General features: G+C 41.4%; 1 pseudogene; it reads right to left on the reverse strand.

Annotated features, from left to right (window-relative positions):
• Positions 1-509: 509 nt before the first annotated feature.
• LOC124613633 lies at positions 510-1,850 on the reverse strand (annotated as a pseudogene).
• Between the last annotated feature and the right edge of the window lie 6,342 nt (positions 1,851-8,192).

An 8,192-nucleotide genomic window follows, 5' to 3' on the forward strand; every position in this document is an offset into this window, starting at 1 on the left:
AAATAATATTTTGTTGGCAACACAATACTTGATGTTGAGTGAAAATATTTTAACAGCCTAGAGGGTTCACACCAATTAACTTAAAAAATTTGGGGAATGTAATTTAAAATTTGTGCTAAGGTAGGATCTATGTCACTGTGTCTGTCTCACAGAGCTGTAAATATGCTTGCCCTCTTACTTAACGTGATGTCTTAAGATATTACCATGTAGGTTATATTCTATACTTTAGTGCCATAAACTGGGTTACTTTACCCGTTGCAGGTAAGAGGCCCTATAGTCAGATAAAGTCTTAAATTTTTTTTCCTCAGTGAAAGTAAATCATCATTAGCAATGAATAAACAGGGCAGTATGCATTCACAATGTGGAAACAATGATCCTGAAATATGATATTATTTTGTGAAACTATTTTGTTGCCAGTAAAATACTTGATGTTGAATATAAATATTTTAACAGCTTGTAGGGTTCACACCAGTTAACTTAAAAAGTTAGGTAAATGTAATTTAAAATTTTTAATTCTTTTCTTCAACAGTTGACATAGAGGGGGCAGATAATCCAGGAGGTGGTCCATCAGCTACACATGTATCAGGTACCTCACAATAATGTTCTTTGCATGCTGTAGTTGAGTTTTAGGTTTTCACAACATATAAGCACAAGTGTATCACTAATGCCCACAATCCACATCATAAAATATACTACCTTTCTAAAGAAATTAATCGTGTCTTTCTAAGAACTGAAGCACATTCATTACCATTTATAGCCACAAATGTGTGACATAGAATTTCCAATGCTAATATTTTATTTATTACGGAGACCAGTCAGGCCGAAGCAAGTAGAAACAGCAGAGGGTATCACTGTCTGCATCAGCTAAACAGTTGGATCCATGGGCCAATGCGAAGAGAGAGTTAGCTGAACTACAACTGGTGCTGCTGCAAAAGCAGCATGACGAGTCCCAGAGGAGAGAAGAAGAGCTCTTTCAATTAAAGAAAGACAGCCTAGAGCTGAAAATTACGATTAGAAAAGAAAAACTAAAGAAATTAATGTCTGAATAAAAACCAATTCATGTAAACATTTTATTTTCAATTAAGTCAGATAAAATAAAATTTTCATTTAATTACAATAGAGAATTGAAGTAATTGACAAATGTGTCTCTTGTGGCATGCTGTCCATTGTCTTGTGCATCCTGGTCTCTTTCATCTACAATAGACATATCAATGGCTGCCTGGAATACAGGATCGAGAGGAGGCAATCCCTCATTCATGTCTATTGCCATATTGTGCAGCACAGCACATGCAACAATTATTGCCTCAGCTCTTTCAGTCTGTAGTGTTATTCCGTAGATAGAACTGGAAAACGTCTCTTCCAAACACCGTATGACCTCTCTACCACATTTCTTGTTCTTATATGTGATTCATTGTAAAGATTTTCTGCTCTTGTCCTTGGATTGGTCATCGGGGGAAGAAGATAATGACACGCTGCATAACCAGAATCACACAACAATACACGATTACCCATTTCACCACTTTCAAGTGGAGCTTTCAGCCTAGAATTATTGAAAATGGTCTGATTATGTGCTGAACCTGGCCACCTACAGACAATGTCCAATATTTTTTAATCATAGCTGGCCACTGTTTGCACATTCAAAGAAAAATATCCTTTTCTTTCTCTATATTCTTCTGCATTGTCACCACCTGATGACTTAATTCTCATATGTGTGCAATCTATGGCGCCACAAACTCTTGGAAATTACGCAATATAATCCCATTGTCGATTCCAGCGAAATCTCCAACAGATAACAGAAAATCGCCTGAGGCAAAATATCTTAGTGTTAATAGTAATTGGTTCATTGGTGGAACAGTATCATTCTTCAAAGAAAGAAAAAGGAATAAAGTAATCTGTAACAACTGAGCTTTTTTCTTAATACATAATTCAAGGTAAGTATGGTTCTCACAGCCTCCTTTGAAACTGAAACACCCATTCTTTCAGTTTTAAACTCACAAAGACTAAAGTACTAATTAATTCATACACTTCTGTAAATCTGTCATAAAGAGCATGGAAGGTTGTGGAATAAGTTATTAAGGTGCAGAAGTGGACTCAAGAAGCTAATTCTGGTAAACCAGAAGAACAACACATTCCACATGGTGATAATCTGTCATGAAAATTACTTTACAAATATGTATCTTAGGAGGATACAATTTCTTTTTAAAACAGCTAATGCTCTTCTACAGTTACTCAGCTACTATTTTGAAATAAAGTATTAATGTGACATTAGACAGATCACTATAGGCAAAATCAAAGCCCGTTTAATACAGTTATTCAAAATTAACATCTGGAAGTCATATAAAGTATATACAGATAAACTGTAGGGGAGGTCGAGGTGTTTTCAGATGGGCTGGTGTAGATAATAATAATGTTGAGAAACACAACAGCTATGTTCCATAGTTTCCTGATAATCTTACTGTGTTAAACTTGGCTTGAATAACCACAACAGTTCACAGACTTCAGTGAAGAATGGTGGGATACAATGTTGTTGCTCTGAAGCAAAAATGGGCCTCTCATCAAAATATATTCACTAAAGGCTGAAGTAGTCTGAAATTGGGACACTGCTATTTTATCAAAGCGTTTTATTACATAAGAATTCACGTTTTTGTTAAAACTGCCATACAAATAGTAACCATAACTGGTGTGGATTTTCGATTTCGTTAAGTCTATTATGGGATTGTCTTCTAAAAAAAAACGAGTCAATCCTTTCTACTACTGCAACAACTGTAACACACGCCAGATACGCAAGGCTATTTTGGCACGAACCGTCGTTTTAATGTGCCTAATTTACAGAAATAACACAACGGAATTCACGAAGTACGGAAAGGAAACACATTTCATACAAATTAACAGTATTATCTTAGAAAACAGAAATAATTTCACCTGTCCACCCTATGTTCCAGTTTCTGGCGTACAAGATTGAAAAGACGAAGCACGGCTTCCTTTGACAAGCGAAATCTGCATATCAATTCTGAGTCGTCGAATTCATCAAAATAATTCGGGCTGCGTCTCACTTTCTTCTCCTTCCTCATTTTTATAAACACTTCAACCAAAAACTCGTCACCGCTGTCTGAATCTATGGGTATTCCTACCATCTTTAAAACTTATTCCGTGGTTAAGCTCGCTAACCGGCTAGAAATCACCGGCTAAGGTATCCTCGAGTTTATTCTCCAGTTAGGCGTTAGTCCGGGTTCGTGCAACGCGTTTCTCGCGCTATTCCGGGGTTAGAGCTTAACCGGCTGCTAACTGGGCGTTGTACAAGCGGCCCATACAAGAAAGACCATTGTGTCTGCATTATGTGACCCAAGCTTAATGGAGCACAATCAAACTGTTCATCTCCATCAGACAAGGAACAGAAAATAATTGCAGTGCATTTCACATATACTAAAATACAAATTTTTGAAAAAGGATCTCAATACTCCAGTATCATATAAGTACAACCATTACCAGAATTACAAGGACTGAAAGACGAGAAGCTTCTCCTCTTGACTTTTTTTTTTACAAGGAATTTTGTGGTGTAACAGTGCACATGAGGAGACAGTGAACTAAAGTTCCTTATTGATCTTGTGAACAATAAAATTTATGTAACAATGTTCCATATCAAGACAGAGTAAAGTAGCATAAAACCCATCGGGCATAGCCCTGCTTGTTCAGTCAGAGGGTTGGCTGCTCACTGTAAAAATTGAGTGAAGTATTCAACCATGACTTGAATGGATGTCATGTGAAGTCCACTCAGACCAAATGCCGTGCACAGTAACAAACAATAACCAACAAGATGAGGTGGCAAAAAGCGGCAAACCCATATGTTGTCGGAAACCAACGTCTGGCGCCAGAGATCACTCATTGCCTGTATTTTCATAGCGCCTTCCGTCTGAATACTGAAGTCATATACATAATGATAGCACAGCTACAACGCGTTTTATTTTCTGACACACTCGTAATAACTTTACTGTCCAATAAAAATTTTGCGGCAAAATTTTTTGGCAGACTGTCTGCCCAACACAGCCCACGCGCCACAGCTCACAGGTGCCCATTAGTTGGGAACTGGTAGTTTATTCATTCAGTTAATTATTTACTTATTCATGTTCCGTTAAGCAAATATACAGGAGGATTGCAGGGACATGGAACGAGTCATAATTATACAGGAGGACGGTACTTACAGATGCTAATAATTACAAGCTTAGGCATCTCCAATGGTGAACAGAAGCATAAAACAGTCAAATGATTAATCACAATTATTCCACGTTACACGTTACAAATTTGATAGAACTGAAGTACATCATTACCCTGAGCGAAAATTGCCGTGCTAGCGTAGATTATCATGTTCTGTTACAAAGTGGGAACAACAAATTTTATAAGAACAATGTGTCATATCTAAGTTAAAATGTAGAAATGTTTTAAAGAATTCATTAAGAGAGTAAAAACAGTTTTCCAAAAGATAATCCTTTAATTTACTTTTGAACTGTGGCACTACACAGGTAAGATATTTTATGTCTGTTGGGAGTGCGTTAAAAGCCTTTATTCTTGAGCAGTGTACCTCCTTTTGTACTAGACTTAAGTTTTTTTTCTATCTACATGCTAGTCTTGTTTTGACCTTGTGTCATAGTCGTGAAAGGAACATTGGTTTCGTGCATGGGGTGTTTCTTAATTAGAAGGAACATTAGGAATTGGATATATTGTGAGGTCATTGTTAATATTTTAGGCATTTTAAAAAGATTTATTGGTGAACGATTGGTATTAACTCCACTTAGAATTCGCATTGATCTCTTCTGAGTGACAAATTCTTAAATGCCATTGGTTGGATACCCCAAAATACTATGCCATAGAACAACTATTAATGAAAATACACTCCTGGAAATGGAAAAAAGAACACATTGACACTGGTGTGTCAGACCCACCATACTTGCTCCGGACACTGCGAGAGGGCTGTACAAGCAATGATCACACGCACGGCACAGCGGACACACCAGGAACCGCGGTGTTGGCCGTCGAATGGCGCTAGCTGCGCAGCATTTGTGCACCGCCGCCGTCAGTGTCAGCCAGTTTGCCGTGGCATACGGAGCTCCATCGCAGTCTTTAACACTGGTAGCATGCCGCGACAGCGTGGACGTGAACCGTATGTGCAGTTGACGGACTTTGAGCGAGGGCGTATAGTGGGCATGCGGGAGGCCGGGTGGACGTACCGCCGAATTGCTCAACACGTGGGGCGTGAGGTCTCCACAGTACATCGATGTTGTCGCCAGTGGTCGGCGGAAGGTGCACGTGCACGTCGACCTGGGACCGGACCGCAGCGACGCACGGATGCACGCCAAGACCGTAAGATCCTACGCAGTGCCGTAGGGGACCGCACCGCCACTTCCCAGCAAATTAGGGACACTGTTGCTCCTGGGATATCTGCGAGGACCATTCGCAACCGTCTCCATGAAGCTGGGCTACGGTCCCGCACACCGTTAGGCCGTCTTCCGCTCACGCCCCAACATCGTGCAGCCCGCCTCCAGTGGTGTCGCGACAGGCGTGAATGGAGGGACGAATGGAGACGTGTCGTCTTCAGCGATGAGAGTCGCTTCTGCCTTGGTGCCAATGATGGTCGTATGCGTGTTTGGCGCCGTGCAGGTGAGCGCCACAATCAGGACTGCATACGACCGAGGCACACAGGGCCAACACCCGGCATCATGGTGTGGGGAGCGATCTCCTACACTGGCCGTACACCACTGGTGATCGTCGAGGGGACACTGAATAGTGCACGGTACATCCAAACCGTCATCGAACCCATCGTTCTACCATTCCTAGACCGGCAAGGGAACTTGCTGTTCCATCAGGACAATGCACGTCCGCATGTATCCCGTGCCACCCAACGTGCTCTAGAAGGTGTAAGTCAACTACCCTGGCCAGCAAGATCTCCGGATCTGTCCCCCATTGAGCATGTTTGGGACTGGATGAAGCGTCGTCTCACGCGGTCTGCACGTCCAGCACGAACGCTGGTCCAACTGAGGCGCCAGGTGGAAATGGCATGGCAAGCCGTTCCACAGGACTACATCCAGCATCTCTACGATCGTCTCCATGGGAGAATAGCAGCCTGCATTGCTGTGAAAGGTGGATATACACTGTACTAGTGCCGACATTGTGCATGCTCTGTTGCCTGTGTCTATGTGCCTGTGGTTCTGTCAGTGTGATCATGTGATGTATCTGACCCCAGGAATGTGTCAATAAAGTTTCCCCTTCCTGGGACAATGAATTCACGGTGTTCTTATTTCAATTTTCAGGAGTGTAGCTAAAATAAGCAGCTTTAACAGCATCAGTATTACCAGTTGCTATTATAATACATATTGGATAATTTGATGAACTAAGTCTTTTTCTCAGGACCAAATATGACAAGAGCAACTTAGTTTATTGTCGATGTGGAGGTTCAAAAATTTTGAAGAGTGAATTTGTTGTATGTCTTGATCATTACAGCTTAGACTTAAATCCTCCTAAACTTTCTGAGACCCACGGAAATGAATATACTTTTCTTTTTAAAATTCACGCCATTCCAGCTGAACCACTTATGCAGATCGTGGAACACAGAGTTGCCAGCTGTTGCCATGTCATTGTTAGGTATTTTTCAACTAAAACAAATACATTGTCTGTAAAGAGAGTAAATTTGCTATTAGCTTTTGTATAAAGTAGAAGGACATTAATAAAAATAAAGAAGAACAAGGGGCAGGGCCCAGCACAGAATCTTGCAGAACTCCTATACTTCTGATCCCCAGTAAGATGAAGCTATTGCGCCATCCCTGTGAGTCAACGACACCTTCTGCTATCTATGACTTAGGTACGATCTACGCCACATTCCCATTATGTCACTTAAACTGTAATAGATTGGTTTCAAAAGGAAGATTTCGGGTTCACGCAGTCGAAGGCTTTGGTTAAATACAGAATATATCAGCTGAAGCCAATCTATGGTTAAGTGCTTCTAAAACATTATTGGCAAGCCTGTCTGGTATCCAAACTGACAATGGCTAAGAGCATTGTGGATGTTCAGATGTTCCACAACTCTCTTTTTCACAGGGTTCTCGAGAATATTGGAGAATTATGTTAAAAGGGAAATTAGGTAGTTTGAAGCATCAGTTATACCCGCTTTCTTAAATAGTGGTTTCACATTGGCATACTTCATTCTGCCTGGGATGATACCTTGTTGCAGGTATTCATTATATACATTGTGTGATCAAAACTATCCAGACACCACCAAAAACGTATTAGGTGCATTGTCCTGCCACCTAATGCCAGGTACTCCACATCAGCAACCTCAGTAGTCATTAGAAATCGTTAGAGAGCGTAATGGGGGGCTTCGCGGAACTCACGGACTTCAAACGTGGTCAGCTGATTGGGTGCCACTTGTGTCATACCTCTGTACGAGAGATTTCCACACTTCTAAACATCCCTCGGTCCACTGTTTCTGATGTGATAGTGAAGTGGAAACGTGAAAGGACACGTACAGCACAAAAGCATACAGGCTGATCTCTTCTATTGACTGACAGAGACCACTGACAGTTGAAGAGGGTCGTACTGTGTTATAGGCAGACATCTATCCAAACAATCACACAGGAATTCCAAACTGCATCACGATCCGCTGCAAGTACTATGACAGTTGAGAAAACTTGGATTTCTTGGTCGAGCGGCTGCTCTTAAGCCACACATCACGCCGATTAATGCCAAACGACGCCTCGCTTGGTGTAAGGAGCGTAAACATTGGACGATTGAACAGTGGAAAAACGTTGTGTGGAGTGACGAATCACGGTACACAATGTGGCGATCCGATGGTAGGTTGTGGGTATGACAAATGCCCGGTGAACGTTATCTGCCAGCGTGTGTAGTGCCAACAGTAAAATTTGAAGGCGGTGGTGTTATGATATGATCGTGTTTTTCATGGAGGGGGCTTGCACCCCTTGTTGTTTTGCGTCGCACTATCACAGCACAGGCCTACAGTGATGTTTTAAGAATCTTCACACTGCTGAAGAGCAATTTGGGTATGACGATTGCATCATTCAAGAAGATCGAGCACCTGTCCATAATGCACCGCCTGTGGCGGAATGGTTACATAATAATAACATCCCTGTAGTGACTGGTCTGCACAGAGTCCTGACCTGAATCCTATAGAATACCTCTGGGATGTT

Source organism: Schistocerca americana, chromosome 4 (genome assembly GCF_021461395.2).
Source record: "Schistocerca americana isolate TAMUIC-IGC-003095 chromosome 4, iqSchAmer2.1, whole genome shotgun sequence".
Taxonomy (NCBI): domain Eukaryota; kingdom Metazoa; phylum Arthropoda; class Insecta; order Orthoptera; family Acrididae; genus Schistocerca; species Schistocerca americana.